This window comes from Saccopteryx leptura, chromosome 2, assembly GCF_036850995.1.
Source record: "Saccopteryx leptura isolate mSacLep1 chromosome 2, mSacLep1_pri_phased_curated, whole genome shotgun sequence".
Taxonomy (NCBI): domain Eukaryota; kingdom Metazoa; phylum Chordata; class Mammalia; order Chiroptera; family Emballonuridae; genus Saccopteryx; species Saccopteryx leptura.
The window spans coordinates 189,565,541-189,583,086 of NC_089504.1; the positions used below are offsets into that span (position 1 = coordinate 189,565,541).

Genomic DNA, 17,546 nt, shown 5'->3' on the forward strand with positions numbered 1-17,546 from the left:
TTGTGATTTGGCTAATTGCTTAATCTCTGAAAGCCTCATCTGGAAGATGTGGCAAATGTTACAATTAATTAGGGTGCTTATCATCAGGGCCATTTATAAATTGTATAGTACTATATCCATGACAGATATTATTATTACTCTATGATGTACAATTAATAAGGTGAGATATCAGACATGGCACTTGCCCTCAAGGGGCTTACCATCTAGAGGGAAACAGTTCATAAGTACATATGATAGTGCTAGGAAGTATGTGCTAAATGCTCTTGCTTAAAGGCATTCAGACACATGATGTGCATCTGAATGGTCATACAACACACATGGGGCCTTTTGCCCTGTTTTTGAAAACTGAACCTTCCTTGAAAATGAGTAACCTTATGAAGAAATTGTGGAGCAACACCCAGACGTTAAGAAGCAAACTTTTCAGAATTAAATACTGTATGTTGCTGTGGTTTGTGTTCCATAGGACCATTTGCATTTTCTTTGGCTGTCCGTGTTTGTGGAGAATTAGCAGTCAAATGTCAAAAGACGCAAAGGTGGCTGATCAATGATCTTTCACAGCAGTATGAAAACACACATGGTACAAAGGAAGAAATGTTTAATTACTACTGTAAGGACCTGTAAAATGAACAACTGAGATCTAATTATGGACTAAATGAAGAGGTCTTCCTTTCCAATTCCTAAATTTGGATATAGTACTAATACCTGCCTTCTATTTTATATCATATTTATTAAGTATTCAGAGCTCTTTATTGGATTTTATAAATCTTTTTAATGACAGCAGTAGCAAATCCGCATCAGAGTACTGTTTACACATATTACTTTGGGAGCCAGGGTGATGTCACTATATAAAACTAATCTGTAGAGGTAGATGTTCCTGAGTTTAACTCTAATTATCTTAATTAGGTGCAAAGTTTCAGGTAATTTCTTAGCTTCCTAGAGTCTATGTCCCCTCCACATCCTGTAACATACCTTGCAGGCTGTCATGATCAAATAAAATAAGTTGTATAAAGTGTCTGGCATATAATACATTTCCACAAATGCATTTCTCTTCCCTATTTTCATTATTTGCCTTTCAAAGTATTGTCACATAGAGAGGATTTTGAATTTACCTGTATGTGATTAGAAACAATTTTGGAAAATATTGGGAAGTAATAGTCATATTTATTTCAATTTCTCAATATGAATATTAATTATGTTGTGTGGCCTGGAGTTGGGAATAAAACTTTTTCAAATCCTATAAAATGTTCTTTAGATAGAGTTTTTGAGGGACTATGCCTTTAGATCTGCTCCCTTTGAATAGAGAAGGTTCTGTTTTTCTCCCTGATAACTCAAGGGCATTTTTAATGCAGAGGTTACCCAAAGTCTCTGACCTTCACTCCTTTATATTCCAGAACATCGGCATACAAATTGAGAACTGGTATTAACTCTCTAGTCACTTTGATATTAGATTGATTGTCCTTCTGTTTGCTTATTTATTGAGTACATTTTTATTCTTCCGTGCTTAGAAAGAAGAAAGTAAACTACCCTTAAAATGATTTTGAAAGTCTATCAACCTTTCTGAATTTGTACTTGTGCGACATTATGTTTTATATTATGTTTACTGGCATTAGTGGTTTAAAATATAATTGGCTGTCTTATGGGAAAAATATTTATCTACTGAAATTCTCATATGTCAGCAGTGTGCTTTTTTTTTTTTTTTAAGGCTTTTATAGTTTCCATTAAAACTAAGTCTTGCCCAATGCTGATTTGAAAGGATCCAAGATCTCCTTAGGTGGTTTTTAGATCACCTTCCAAAACTTTATCCATAGGCCATCAAAGGAAGATTTGCTAAGAGCAAGGCTGGTCCTTTACTTTGCCTTGGGAGTAATAGGGACATGTGATAGAATAAAGGCCCTTCAAACATATTCACATCTTAATCCCTATAACCTGTCAGTATGTTAGGTTACATGGGAAAGGGGAATTAGGTTGCATTGAAATTAAGGTTGCTAATCTGCTGATGTTTACAATGGGGAAATTACCAGGTACTATTCCTGTGGGCCCACTGTAATTAGAAGAGTCAGTAAAAGTGGAAGAGAAGGACTTGGACAGAGACGTGAGGAAGGAAGAATGGCCAGAGGTGCAACACTGCTGGCTTTGAAGAAGGAAGAGCAGAGGAATATGGTGGCCTTTAGAAACTGGAAAAGGCAAGGAAAGAATGTGCCCCAGAGTGTCTGGAAGGAACACAGCCCTGTCAACACGGTTTTAGCCCAATGGAACCTATGTTGGACTTCTAACCTATAGAACTCTAAGGTAATCAGTTTGTGTTGTTTTAAGACACTAAGTTTGTAGAAATGTGTTATAGCAACAATAGAATAGTAACAGCGAATTTCTGAGCTGTTTGTATGTATATAAGCCTCTGGTCAGTTTTTAATGCAGGAGTGTCCTTTGAGTCAGTTCAGTGGCAAGAGTCCCTCAAAACTCAAGGCTGGGAAGCTTTGCTATACTCTGTAGTACACTCTTACTCAGGCAAAAAGATTTCCATATGCCATTCAGCAGAGTCCCCCACAAATCTCTTTTATTATACAATGAAGCTTACAGAGGAAATCTGCAAAATTACAGTATGCATATTCCTTTATGAAGAGTTAAGACAGCATTGAAAATTCTTGTTTTGTTTTATTATACTTGTTCTTATTTCTTCTTTGTCATCTTCTGCTTATTATTATTTACTTTTTAAAAAGTATTTAATGTAGAAAAAAGGACATAGTTTCAGGCTCTGAAGTTCTTTGCTAATGTGCTGAAAAGGAACAGCCTGAGCAATTTGAGCTTGTCTGTCAAGTTGGTCAAAGTAGAGAGTAATGTGGTATGGGGTTCCCAGAGCCCATTGGACCTTTGACCTTTTCTTTTGAGACTTGATCTAGGTTAATAGCAGCAGTTGTGCTGTTGGAGGGGTTGTGTGCTTGTACGTGTGATTCCTCATTGAGTGCAAACGAGGCTGTGACTGACTCAGAGGGTAATTGGTCTTTTTTGTAGTTTTCCAAGATCAGGGTGAGGAATTAGAATAGACGGGTCCTGACAGGCGGGGGTAGGGGGCGATTCATTTCTGGAATCTTGTTGTATCAGTGACAAAGTAGTGGATCTGGGCACAGCGGTTTTTCTCTTTCATGCCATGAACTCTGCTCAGCAGAAGGCTGCCCATGGAATCAGGTGGGTTTAGGAATTGCATGGTAACTTCTGAGGAAAGTGGAGCAGTGAAGTGGGCTTAGCTCTATTCCACCTATTCACCCCCATCTTCACATTTCTCATCCCACCTTAATTGGGTGCAGCATGAGATAGATAGGTCAGTGGGCTGAATATTTAAAGAAGCTTTGTCATGCTCTTTGACTGACTAAAATGGAGACTACAGACCAGGCAGAAAATCCTCCCAAAGAGTGTCAGTTCTTACAGCCCTCTCTCCACTAGTCCTTCACTGCCTAGGGAACAAGCTTTCTTTTTCTACCCACTCTGTAAGAAGCACTCATGTTTTTATCTTGAGAGCAAATTCCCACCTCTTCCAGCTCGTCCTTCTGGCTTCCTCCTCTCTTCCAAGTTACTGATTCTAAAAAGCCTAGATATGCATCAAGGGAGACAGTGAGGACTGAGAATTGACCATTTTACAGGTCTTTGGTGACCTTGAAAAGTTGGAGGCCAAAGCCCGACCAGAATTAAATGCAAAAATGCTCTAAGTGCTCTCTGAGATTCTAGTCTTTCCTTCAAACTCATCCTTCCTATCATTGCCCCTAACTATCTTCCTAAGCATCTCTGGTCCTGTGACTCCCTAGCTTCTATTTCAGGAGCTCAACACTGCTGAGGAATTTACTTCAGACTCTTCAGTATAATGTTTAATCTGACTTTGTATTATTTTTCTTTCTTCTTATCTTCTGAAGCTGCCCCATCCCCTACCTGTGCTCCCATTGGAGCTACCACCAGCTCCTGAATGTTGTACTATTGTCCAACTTCTGTTTCTGCTGGAACTCCTTTTTACAGATCCCTTTGGTGCTGTTATAGAATTCTGATCACATACCTACCACAGCTTCATTACAGTGTAGTGTAATTATTTATGAGATTGTTTTCTCCAACCAGAATGTGAGTGCCTTGAGGGCAAGGATTATTACTTACTTTTTGTTGCCTCTCCAGAGTCAAATATATAGTAAGGACAGACATGACATATATAACAGAATGAATATGTCTATGAAATAATATATCTATGGTATATTCTTTAGATAATTTAGGAGAGATAAATCTTAGTTCTTGAGGGTGATTTTAATTTTTGGAACTTGTCAAAGGCGGTTTGGTATTAAGTCTGATGAAGAAGCTGGTAAATGTAAATTTTTATTACATAGGAAGTGTAGGAAAAATTAAGCAGGGCTGTTTTGTGATGGCACATTTTCTTACAGGCTCATAAAGGGCACTAAAGTTTACTGGCACTGATTTGCTTAAAGCGGTTACAGAGATGAATTCCCCAAAACATTTTGAACAGTGACAGTATTGCTGGATAAGTGCTTAGATTCTCAGGGTGACTCTTTTGAAGGACAAGATAATTGGATCTGTTAAATTCTGATATCTATGTTAAGAAAAATCAGTATCATTCTTTTTTAGTCATACCTTATTTTCTGAAGTGAAGTTTTACAAACTAAATTTTACATTATCTCTTGTGCATTTAACGTTTTGGGGGAACTATCATTTTTACTTCTTCCTTTTGTAGGCATTGTCTTTCAATGCAGTGGCATTCAAAAATTTTATTTACTGTAACCTGTATAACTATGTTACTATTGTCAATCTAATAAATTCAATAATAATAATAATAATAATAATAATAATAATAAAGAAAATTCTATTTAAATTGTTTATTTAAAAAAAAGAAGCTATTCATAAGACTATTAACTAAAACCAGATTAAACACCAATTCCGGTGGCTGATCCCTACCCCGAATGGGTATACAACCATTTGTTATGATCTTTTGTTTACTAATTTTCAAGCAGTTTTCAATATGTGTGACACTGATCAGATCCAAGCCAATTTAGACTAATTTTTCAAGTCACTTTTCATGAAACATTGCATCAAATGCTTTATCAAGTCTAAATGTGTAACATCTACCCTCTTTTCTTGGATAATTTTACAGTTCTCTCAGGAAGTCAAACTTTATTAACCACAGAATGTGTTTTGTAAGTCTCCATTATTATTGCCCATGATTCTGTTGCCATTTAGAACTTCCTCTCTCAATTTTACTTGCCAAGTCTTGATAAAATACTTATTAGTTAGGCATCTGATACAATTATTCTTCTAGTGGTAACACTTTGTGACTCTAGGTTCACTTGGATTATATCAATATATAATTTTTTCAGTTATTATAATTTAAAAGATGCAAGCAATAAAATATGTGCTAGTTATTTTTGTTCATATCCTGGGAGAGATGTTATTCAGATTTGCTGATTGGTATGTGTTTTCAAGTTTGAAGTATTCACTTACCTGCTCATTGTCATTAGCTGTTTTTTTTCCTAGGTGCATTTTACAGTTCTCCATCTTTCCCACATGTTAAATGGATATTATGCTTGAACAGCATGCCTCCCAGAACAGTAAGATGTCTGCACATGCACTGTAAGCCGATGCATGTAGCCTTGGGATACAGATTGAAGTTTTTGATGCTTCTGTCATCTTATTGAAGTAGATGAGCTGTGCTTTATAACATTTGCTTTTGAGGGCTTGGGGGTAACTGCTAAGTACATAAACTGACAAAATTTTGCCTTATAATTAATTTTTCAAACAAATTCAAGAAAATTTCATGTAAATAATGTATTTTTAAAATGTATTAGACCCTGAGGTCATTGTGTTTACTGATAGAGTTCACTTAATTGAATAAATATGAAGATCCTGTTTGAGTACCCTTGCACTGGTTAAAATGGAATGTCACAGATATTTTACTAATTTTTACAATAAGTTACTAAATTAACAAACTGTATAAGAATATAATGAATGTATTTGATAGAGTCACATAAATTGAAACATTGGTTATGATTTATCAACGATTACTTAAGTATTAATTAACTGACATCTAGAACACTATTTTTGACATTTGGTTAATCTTATATACATTATAGATTAGTCAATTTCTCCTTTATATAAAATATTTAGGTTTTGAAGTGTTTTGACATATGGTAAACTTTAATAAGAAGGCAGACTTTTTCAGTTTTGAGAAATGTAAATATATCATTCTGTAAGAAATTCCAAAATGTTGGCTATGGGACAATGGAAACCACATGTAGTTTTTCTCCAAATCTCACTATACAAGTAACTGCTTTCAACACATCTTTTCTGTCTCCAGTTTTAATATTAACTACTTGATTAAATGTTAAACAGAGCAAAGACCATTTTTGTCAAGCGTCACTAATATTCATATTGTTTCCAAAGGATGGAAAACATTTAGTTCTGAGTATTTACCACTTTTTTGTGGCTTAGTAATAACTGACCTTGAAAATCCACCTACGTATAATTCAAAATTCTAGAGATTGGGATTAGTTGGGCTGAATAAAAGCTATGATGTTTTGTTTTGTTTTGTTTTGTTTCAATTACTAAGTGGCAACTTTAGATTCTTTCTGTTAAATCCACAATTCTGAATATCAATTATTAAAATATGTTCAAAATAGGGTTTTTTTTATAAAATCAAGGTTAAATATTTATGTTTTCAATGTTATATATTTAGATATTATAAATGTTCTGTTCATTAGTTTAATAATTTATCAATGATCATAGTACTCATATTTCTAGAAGTAAAAGAAATTACCAACATATTCAGTGTGGGTGGAAGGAATATAGCACATCCATTTCTAAGTTAAAATTTTAATTTCAACTAAGAGGTAAATCTGAATCTAGAAAGCTTTTCTCTAAGGATAAGTGATTTAAAGTTAGTAAGATATACTTTATAAATGAATGTATATGCCTTTGAAGTCAATGATTATAAGTCAAGAAATGGTAATATGTCAGAGGTCAAACCGAGAGACTCAGAGAGTAATTGAAACAAAACAAAACAAAACTCAGAGATTTGCTTTCTTTGTATAAATATTTAAAATGATGCATCAATATATATCAAATGAAGAAGAGTACATTATTCTTTGTGTAAAGTAAAATCGGAAGCTTGCTTTTTGCTTTTTATAAAAATATGGCAACTCTTTCTGAAGATGCAAATAACACACATGAAAGTCTTTGTAAAACTTCATTTTCTGCACAGTCCCAGTTTTCTCAATTTATATCAATATATTTCTACTGTTCTGTTGTGATTTATGGATATTCATATGTGTTTAAAATTTTTGATTTTTGTTAAAGTAATGAATCATTTACACAAACATGGGAATACCATTAAATCAATACATTTCCTAGAAATATACAACTTTTATATTTCTGAGTTTTCAGAATTTTTTTCTCACTTATTATGAGCTAAAGCACATTAAAAGATGCACTATACAAGAATTGTGAGCAGGCCCTGGCCGGTTGGCTCAGCGGTAGAGCGTCGGCCTGTCGTGCGGGGTACCCGGGTTCGATTCCCGGCCAGGGCACACAGGAGACGCGCCCATTTGCTTCTCCACTCCCCCTCTCCTTCCTCTCTGTCTCTCTCTTCCCCTCCTGCAGCCAAGGCTCCATTGGAGCAAAGATGGCCCGGGCACTAGGGATGGCTCCTTGGCCTCTGCCCCAGGCGCTAGAGTGGCTCTGGTCGCGGCAGAGTGACGCCTGGAGGGGCAGAGCATCGCCCTCTGGTGGGCGTGCCGGGTGGATCCCGGTCGGGCGCATGCGGGAGTCTGTCTGTCTCTCCCCGTTTCCAGTTTCAGAAAAATACAAAAAAAAAAAAAAAAGAAAAAAAAGAAAAAAAAAAAAGAATTGTGAGCAGACGAGTCAAATGAGAAGGTTGAATATGAAGTAGCAACTTTCTGGTTTTTAATAGGAAATAAGTGAAAATTTGTGTCCCAAAAATGTTTGCATCTTTGTAATATAAAACATGGGCAATCTCAAGATAAAAGATCTAAGATTTAGCATGATTTTAAATATCAGAGGATTATTTCTAGACCCTAGATAAGCAAGGAATCTATTCTAATTACCAGGAAAATTTATTCATTGCTGGATTATTCTCAAATTGAAATATTTTTCTTAAATTCAGACTAAATTCATTCTCATTTTGACATTAGTCTATTATATTTATGTCAATACTCTCATACAATGTGAGTAATTTGTTACCCTTTTCTGTTCTTATTAATATTTTTTTCCAAGGGGGAGGGTATGATATTGGTGCAAAATGAGGGTGGCATTTTTGGTTTTCGACCAGAGCAATTTGGAACTTTCTGCCTTCATGCTTTTCAAAGTATAGGTTTTGTTAAAGTGTGAGCTCCAGTTGCATCCATGAAGCAAGTCCTTGAAATGTTACTCTCATTAGATATTTTGTGAGATATAAGTTGCTACAAAGGCTAGGTGATACCTGTGTTAAAAACTCAGGTATTTGATCCTATCTAGGAAATATGTTTTCAAATGAGTTATGCAAAATAAAAATAACAGAACATTTCAGGCTTCCTTGTACCTTATTAAAAATAGACTCGCATACATTGTTATGGCTTACTGATTGCCAGACTGATATTCAGCTTATTAATTTGTTTTATATGTTGCAGAATTTTCAGTTGTTTGGTTTGAAACCAGTAACTGAGAATAGTTATTCTTTATGTCCTAGGTAAGATAGGTATGTGAGTAGAGCTGGCTGAAATAAAAGGAAAAAATCAGTTATTCTCTGTAGAGTTTTAAGTTATTACATCTAAGTGGTGTTGTAAATGCAAAACTCTTGTTTTATTTAATGTCCCTCAGAGGGTAAAGACAGGGAAGACAAAGGAAGTGCTTTCTTTTTGTACACTTCTTTTAACTTAATAATAATTAATCTTTGAGTGAAAGTACAACTGGAGCAAAAATTTCTTTATTTGCAATTTAGAAACTCCGGTGAGGGGAGCATCATGTGAAGGTTCCCAAGACAAGGTGGAAGCCATGTTCATTGATATGCCATTCTCATTCTTCACCTATGCTCTCCTCCTTAGGTTGCCTACACAGGTACAACCATGAAAGAGGCAGATGGGCGGAAGGCAATACACAAGAAAGACCACTCCACAACAGTGTTTGGAAAATGATGGGATTTGTACAATGAACCTGCAGTTATCTTGAAAATAAAGGACAGATTGTGGTATCATGCCCTTTTATGGATTTTAGTAAATAATGTTTGTTACTTTTGCACATGGACTTCAAGCATTTCTCTGTGGTACTAAGGTGAAGTAATTTATAAATCCAGAGTGTTTTCTTCCATTTTAAGCAAGTCTCTAGAGTTAAAGTGTGTAAATTAGTACCCAGTTACCTATTTTGTATGCCTGTGGTATTCCATGTTCTACTTATATGAGAATGAACCAGAATATTGAGTAGATTGTTTTAAATCTGTGAAAAAGTTGACTGCTTTTTTCATGGTCTTAAATTATAAAGCCAAATTAAAAACTTTAAAAATATTGAAATTAAATTAGTTTTCTAAGATATTTACAGGTACTGTATTATCTTTCATATATACATGCACCTGAATTAACTGTAATCTATTCAGTCTAGAAAACTTAAGGATGATTTAAATAGTAATTTCTTTGAAGTATATAGTTTATAATCATATACTTCATTAGTTATACAATTAATTATAAGGATCTCTCCAGTTAGCACCCTTAGTCCTAGTCCCATTTCTAATTGAATTACATTTCTTACATTAAGTGAACAGCATGAAAATATATGCAGTGGTACAGAAAAAGTTACACATGTGCACATATCTGTAGAGGCACATATGAAAGCATAAAAGAAAAAGTAAAATTCATATAAATCAAAAATATACACAGTTTAGTGATTGACCCTGCTCCTCACTATGTTGTGCACAGACATTTCCCAGGGGAATTAGCAAGGGTGGCCCCCATGACCAAAGTAGAATGGGCCCCATTATTAATCTGCAGAAGTAGGTAATGCCGCAGAGCTGCTGCTTTACCCAGAGAGAGAAGCAGTTGCAGATGTTTAGGAGCCTGAGCCTTGAGGTTTGAATTCTGCCTTGTGGTCCTGACTAAATCACTTTGCTTTTGCTCTTGTCTTGAATTCCAGGCTTGGACTATTCACATTCTTCATAGTGGTATGTGAGTGCTGTTGCATGGCACATGTGAAGCACTTCTGCTTTGGTACGTGACATCCTTTTCTGAAGTGTTCTTAGATTCTGGTGATTACTTATAAAATTCCTGAAAGAGGGGACATTGTTTAGGTTTCTCTGTTAACCCAAACACAAACTCTCTCTCCTCCTTTCTTCCTTACCCCCACCTTTCCTTCCCTCATGTATTTCACTCATAGTTATTTTAAGAGAATTTCCTTCTAGTGACATAAGTTTGGATACAATAGTAGGTGAATAGCACAATGTTTTTCCCTTTTGAAACCTGGTAAAAACTTTTCTTTTAGCTTTCAAACTGGACTCCAATTCAAAAGTGTCCCCCATGGTTTTATTTAGAATACTAAAATGTGAGAACTGGAATTGACCTAGCCGTCTTCTTGTCTAGTATTTCCCATTGCCTAAGAAATAAAGTTGGTTTCAGGTCAATTTGCCTAAGACTTACAGTAGCAGAATGTGTACAAGAACTGATTTTTAAAATAATAATAAACTTTTTTTCTTATTATAAAAACAGTACATGCCTGACCTGTGGTGGTGCAGTGGATAAAGCGTCGACCTGGAAATGCTGAGGTCGCCGGTTTGAAACCCTGGGCTTGCCTGGTCAAGGCACATATGGGAGTTGATGCTTCCAGCTCCTCCTTTCCTTCTCTCTCTCTCTCTCTCTCTCTGTCTCTCCCTCTCCTCTATAAAATGAATAAAATAAAAAAAATAAAAAAAATAAAAACAGTACATGTTCATTGTAAAAAGAATAATAATTCTATTATCCGGAGAAACCACTGTTAATGTTTTTTTTTTTTTTACAGAGGCAAAGATAGACAGGGACAGACAGACAGGAACGGAGAGAGATGAGAAGCATCAATCATCAGTTTCTCGTTGCGCATTGCGACTTCTTAGTTGTTCATTGATTGCTTTCTCACATGTGCCTTGACTGTGGGCCTTCAGCAGACCGAGTAACCCCCTGCTGGAGCCAGCGATCTTGGGTCCAAGCTGGTGAGCTCTTTGCTCAAGCCAGATGAGCCTGCGCTCAAGCTGGTGACCTCGGGGTCTCGAACCTGGGTCCTTCCGCATCCCAGTTCGACGCTCCATCCACTGCGCCACCACCTGGTCAGGCTGTTAACGTTTTAATATAATATATATACTTCTTGTATCTTTTTTTCTTTTTTTTTTCATTTTTCCGAAGCTGGAAACAGGGAGAGACAGTCAGACAGACTCCCGCATGCACCCGACCGGGATCCACCCGGCATGCCCACCATGGGGCGAAGCTCTGCCCACCAGGGGGCGATGCTCTGCCCATCCTGGGCGTCGCCATGTTGCGACCAGAGCCACTCTAGCGCCTGAGGCAGAGGCCAGAGAGCCATCCCCAGCGCCCGGGCCATCTTTGCTCCAGTGGAGCCTTGGCTGCAGGAGGGGAAGAGAGAGACAGAGAGGAAAGCGTGGCGGAGGGGTGGAGAAGCAAATGGGCGCGTCTCCTGTGTGCCCTGGCCGGGAATCGAACCCGGGTCCTCCGCACGCTAGGCCGACGCTCTACCGCTGAGCCAACCGGCCAGGGCCTTGTATCTTTTTTATACTATGTACATACATTTTTATTATATTGAAGTAATATATTTTACATATAATATTACAATAAAGATAGTTTTAATAGTTTTGTAACAAACTGCTAAACACATTGTAAAAATTCCAACAGTACAGAAAAGTAAATAGAAAAAAGTAAAAAAAAAAATCTCTTGAAATCTCAATATCCAAACATAATCACTCGTCAAAATATTAAGACAGTTTAAAAGAATATACAGAATGAGACAAAAGTAGGTTTATTGTTGCGAGTATGCAAAACACAAAGTTAATTTTTGTATTATTATTTATTAATTAATGTATTATTTTTCATATGAACAACTGTAAACCAACTTTTGCCCACCTTGTATTAACCCTTATGTTCAATGTAGCATTATTTACAATAGTGAAGATTTGGAAACAGTCCAAGTGCCTAACACTAGATTAGTGGATAGAAAAGCTAGGGTACATTTGCACTATGGAGTACTGTAAAAAAGAAGGAAATCTTACCCTTTCTAACAGTATGGATGGATCTGGAAAGTATTTTGCTAAGTGAAATAAACCAGTCAGAGAAAACAAATACTATATATTGTAATTTAACTTATATGTGAAATCTAATGAACAAAATAAACAAAATAGAAACAGATTCATAGATACAGAAAACAGAACAGCTGTTTCTTTGTTTTTTGGGTTTTTTTTAATGAGAGAGACAGAAACACAGAGAGAGAGACAGAGAGAGGGATAGATAGGGACAGAAAGGCAAGAAGGAAGAGAGATGAGAAGCATCAATTCTAGCACCTTAGTTGTTCAGTGATTGCTTTCTCATATGTGCTTTGACCAGGGGCTCCAACAAAGTGAGTGACCCCTTGCTCAAGCCAGAGACTTTGAGCTCAAGCCAGCGACCTTTGGGCTTCAAGCCAGCAACCTCTGGGCTCAAGTCAGTGACCATGGGGTCATGTGTATGATCCCATGCTCAAGATGGTGAGCCTGCGCTCAAAGCAGATGAGCCCGCTGCACTCAAGCCGGGGACCTCGGGGTTTCAAACCTGGGTCCTCTATGTCCCAGTCCGACATTCTATCCACTGCACCACTGCCTGTTCAGGCAGAACAGCTGCTTTAGCGGGGATGTAGGTTGGGGTTTTGGGAGAAAAAGGTGAAGAGATTAAGGAAAAAAAAACCTCATAGAGATAGATAGCAGTATGGTGACAACCAGAGAGAATGGGGAAGGTATATGAGGGTAAAGGGGGAAACAAAGGGTGATAAAAGAAGTCTTGAGTTGGGATGGTGACACCCAATACAATATACAGATGGTATATTATAGAATTGTACACCTGAAATCTATATAATTTTATTAACCAGTGTCACCCCAATAAATTCAATTAGGGGAAATAAAAAATTAAGATAAGAGACATGCTAAAAAATGTCTAGTTAATATTAATAATATTCTTCCAGACACTTGTCAGTGTACAAATATTCACAAAGTATTATGTATATATTGATATTTAAAAATAAACTTTTTTTTACTTGATAACATCATATGGACACACTTCTATGTTAATAAATATAGGTTTATCCCATAACTTTTGCTGACTGCATTGGATTCTGTTATATAGATGAACCTTAATTTATTTAAAAGTTGTGTACTAAGATACTTATTAGCAATTTTTTTCTTGTATAAACAGTGCTATAATAAATACTATAGCTTATAGCTAACAATTTGTGTATGTCTTTGGTTAGTTTCTTGTATCAAATCCCAGAAGTGATATGGCTGGGTCAAAGGCTGTACTTGTTTATATCTCTGTGTATGAGAGTCTGTTTTCCTGTAAATCTTACCACTATTGAATATTATACTATAACGTATGTGTTTATTTGAAAAGCCATCTCATTTCTGTTTTATTTTGTATTTCTTTTACTTTCTAGTATAAATATGTCTCAAGTTTCTACTAGCTATTTATTATTCTTCTGTTTTGAATTGTCTGTTCATTTCATTTGTCAATTTTAAAATTTACATATTTACCATTATGTATTAAATATATCAACCCTTTTTGTCATATGTGTGGCATTTTATTATTTTGCATTATACCTTTAAATTATGCACAGGTTTTGTACATATTATTTTTGTGTGTATATAGAAGTTATATAGTTTTAAGTGGGCAGTTATATTAATATTTTACTTTATGATTTTTGCTATTTTAAAAATCACGCTTAGGGAATCCTTTCCTATCTAAAGATTATGAAACTATTCATTTATATTTTCTCCTGATACTTTTCTCATTTATTTAATATGTTAAATGATTAATATATCTGGAGTTAATTTCCATGCAAAATGTGAGGTAAAATACAGCTTATTTTTTTCCAACATCTCTTACTCTATTGACTTTGTCATATACTAAATTTTTAATTTTTAGTTTAATGTAGCTAAATTTATTATTCTTTCTCTTTATGGTTTTCATCATTAGTGCCATATTTTATGAAGTCTTCTACTTAAAGAATATACAGGGTGTCCGTCAAGTCATGGTGCACTTTTTTTTTTTATTATAATTTTATTTTTTTAATGGGGCGACATCAATAAATCAGGTTACATATATTCAAAGATCAACAAGTCCAGGTTATCTTGTCTTTCAATTATGTTGCATACCCATCACTCAAAGTCAGATTGTCCTCTGTCACCTTCTATCTAGTTTTCTTTGTGCCCCTCCCCCTCCCCCTTTCCCTCTCCCTTTCTCCCCTCCCCCTGTAACCACCACACTCTTATCAATGTCTCTTAGTTTCACTTTTATGTCCCACCTACGTATGGAATAATGCAGTTCCTGTTTTTTTCTGATTTACTTATTTCACTTCGTATAATGTTATCAAGATCCCACCATTTTGCTGTAAATGATCCGATGTCAGCATTTCTTATGGCTGAGTAGTATTCCATAGTGTATATGTGCCACATCTTCTTTATCCAGTCGTTTATTGACGGGTTTTTTGGTTGTTTCATGGTGCACTTTTGACCGGTCACAGGAAAGCAACAAAAGACGATAGAAATGTGAAATCTGCACCAAATAAAAGGAAAACCCTCCCAGTTTCTGTACGATGATGTGGCAGCATGTGCGCATGCACAGATGATGACGTAACACCCTGTATACAGAGGAGCAGCCCACGGCCGTGCCAGTCGAGATGTGGACGGTATAGAGGAAAGTTTAGTGAGTTCTGTGGCTCGCTAAATTCGAATTTGTAACCAAAGTGCAATGTGAATATCAGCGCGTTTATAACAAAGCGCCACCACATAGGAATAACATTACTCGGTGGGATAAGCAGTTGAAGGAAACCGGCAGTTTGGTGGAGAAACCTGTTCTGGTAGGCTATCAGTCAGTGACGAGTCTGTAGAGGCTACACGGGATAGCTACCTAAGGAGCCCTAAAAAATCTGTGCGTGAGCCCACATTGAACTGCACTGAATAGGTATGAAACTGGGAGAGTTTTTCTTTTATTTGATGCAGATTTCACATTTCTGTCGTCTTTTGTTGCTTTCCTGTGACCTGTCAAAAGTGCACCATGACTTTACGGACACACTGTATATATGTATGCACACATACACACACAAATATATTTTCCTAGTGCATTTATGGTTCCATTTTAATATTGAAATCACTATTTTATCTAAATTTATTTTGGTATTTTGTGTGTAATAAAGATTTAACTTCATTTTTCCCCTTCTTCATTGGTCATTTAAATCAATATAGTTATCAAATAATACATATTTTGTCATTGACTTTATTGTTTATTTATTTTTATTTTGCCATTGACTTTAAATCTTATCCTTTTCACATAATACATTCTTACAAGTATTTGGATATATTTCTGGCTTTTCTGTTCTATTTCATTTATCTTTCTGTTTATTTTTATACCAGTTTTATATTTTTAAAATTATAATAGTTTTATAATACACTTAAAATATTATAGCTTTCTTAAAATTTTTAGTTCTTACAGTATAGATTAGTATTTCATTGTTCTCTAATTTGCATTTCTGTGTCTAGTGATGAGTTGGGACTTTTTTTTCATGCTTGTTGACAATTTGGATTTGCTTCACAGTAAATTTTCTCTATGTATCTTTTATCCATTTTCCTCATTAGTTGTTTCTTTTTCTATAAATTATAAATAATAATGCTTTATCTGTCATTTGCATTGCAAATAGTTTGTTTAAACTCTATTATTTATTGTTTATGGGGAGTTGATCTCTCGGTCCAGACTTCCAAGATTGGTTGTCTGTTTTTCCCTAAAAAGCGTCCCTGACATGGTCTAAAAGTTCCCCATCTTTTTGTGAACCTGCCTGTTTTCTGTGGTTTTGCCTCAGGGATATTCTTTTCATTTCTGAAAGCTGAGTTTCTGACAGTCATATCTGTTTTAGATTTCTCCAATTTCCTTGAAACAGTTTTTTTCTTATTGAAATTCATAATGTGATATCCAGTCTTTCTTCTGGCTTAATAAGAGAAACAATGTTTTCTGGAGCCCATCATAGATCACTGCCTTATGGCACGATGTTGTAAATTTAGCAGTTTCTCTGTTATTCTGTTTTTTAGTGAATTAAAATTTTTTGTTTGTTTCATGAAACTAAAAAATATGTGAATGCATTTTTATTGTTAAAAGTTAAAATACACAAGTTCAGAATACAAGATGTAAAATATGTTACTTTTTTTTTTCATCCTTTCCACTTATTTATAAGTAACACGTTACCACTTTGGAAAATATTTTTTCAAGTGTTATTCTATGTATTATTTTGCATATTAATTTTATGTAAAATAAGTGTATTTAAATTTTTAATAAAATGGGATTATAGAACACAAATTATGCCCAGACTGGCTTTGGTCACTTAACAGATGTAGAAGCTATTTGACATAGTACAATTAGATTTCCCTCATTCTTGTTCACAACTGCATAGAATCTGCTGTACATTTGCAATATGATTTATAGAACCAATCCACAGTTGATATTCAAAGTGAGACTCTTAGGCTTCCCCCCAAACTTAGACCTCCCCTAGTCTTCACTGTAGTTAATGGAAACTTTCAGTTTCTCAGGCCTGTGATCTTTTAGTCACCTTGTACCTTCCAACTTCTCTTTTTCTTTTTAGCACATCATTTGACATACATTTTTTTTACTGGTTTATTGCCTGTTTCTTTCTCACTGGAATATTAAGAGGTCAGGAACAAGAGATAGTAGCTGTGGAAAGGGCAACAGGTAAACCTACTGGAAGAAAAATGTGTGTGTGTGTGTTTACCCTGCCACCAACTCTGTACTATCTTTGTCTTTGCCCCTTAATCACCTGGTGCTCCTATATTTCCATAAGTGTCTATTCTCCTGGAATCTTTACCACTGACATCCATTCAGTCAATAAGACTCATCAATTTTTAAAAATATATCTTGGACACACAACCACTTCTCTTTAAAACCATTGCACTATGCTATTTACAAAATGATAGATCCTAGTAATTGGCCTTTTCCAGCTTCACTTTGCACTCAGAGTGATCTTTTCACAGTCAACACCTTAAGACCCATCAGTAGCTTCTCCTTTCCCATGCTTATGATTCATACTCATGATCCCTCCCATTGTCTACAGGGCTCTGCCTATCTTTCTAGCTTCGTTATGTACCATGTGCTTCCTTAGTCCCTATACTTCAGCCATGCTGAGTATAGCATGGTCTCAGGACCTTTGCACAAGCAGTTCCCTGATAAGAATTCTCTTCACCCTTTACCTTACATTATTCAGGTCCTAGCTTATATGTATTTTTCTTAGAAATGCTTTCTATT

The 17,546-nt window shown here is 35.6% G+C and overlaps 1 non-coding gene across 1 annotated transcript; it reads left to right on the plus strand.

Moving 5' to 3' along the window:
- Window positions 1-7,489: 7,489 nt before the first annotated feature.
- On the plus strand, window positions 7,490-7,565 carry TRNAD-GUC (transfer RNA aspartic acid (anticodon GUC)). Its single transcript has one exon. It is a non-coding gene; the product is annotated as a tRNA-Asp (tRNA).
- Window positions 7,566-17,546: the final 9,981 nt, after the last annotated feature.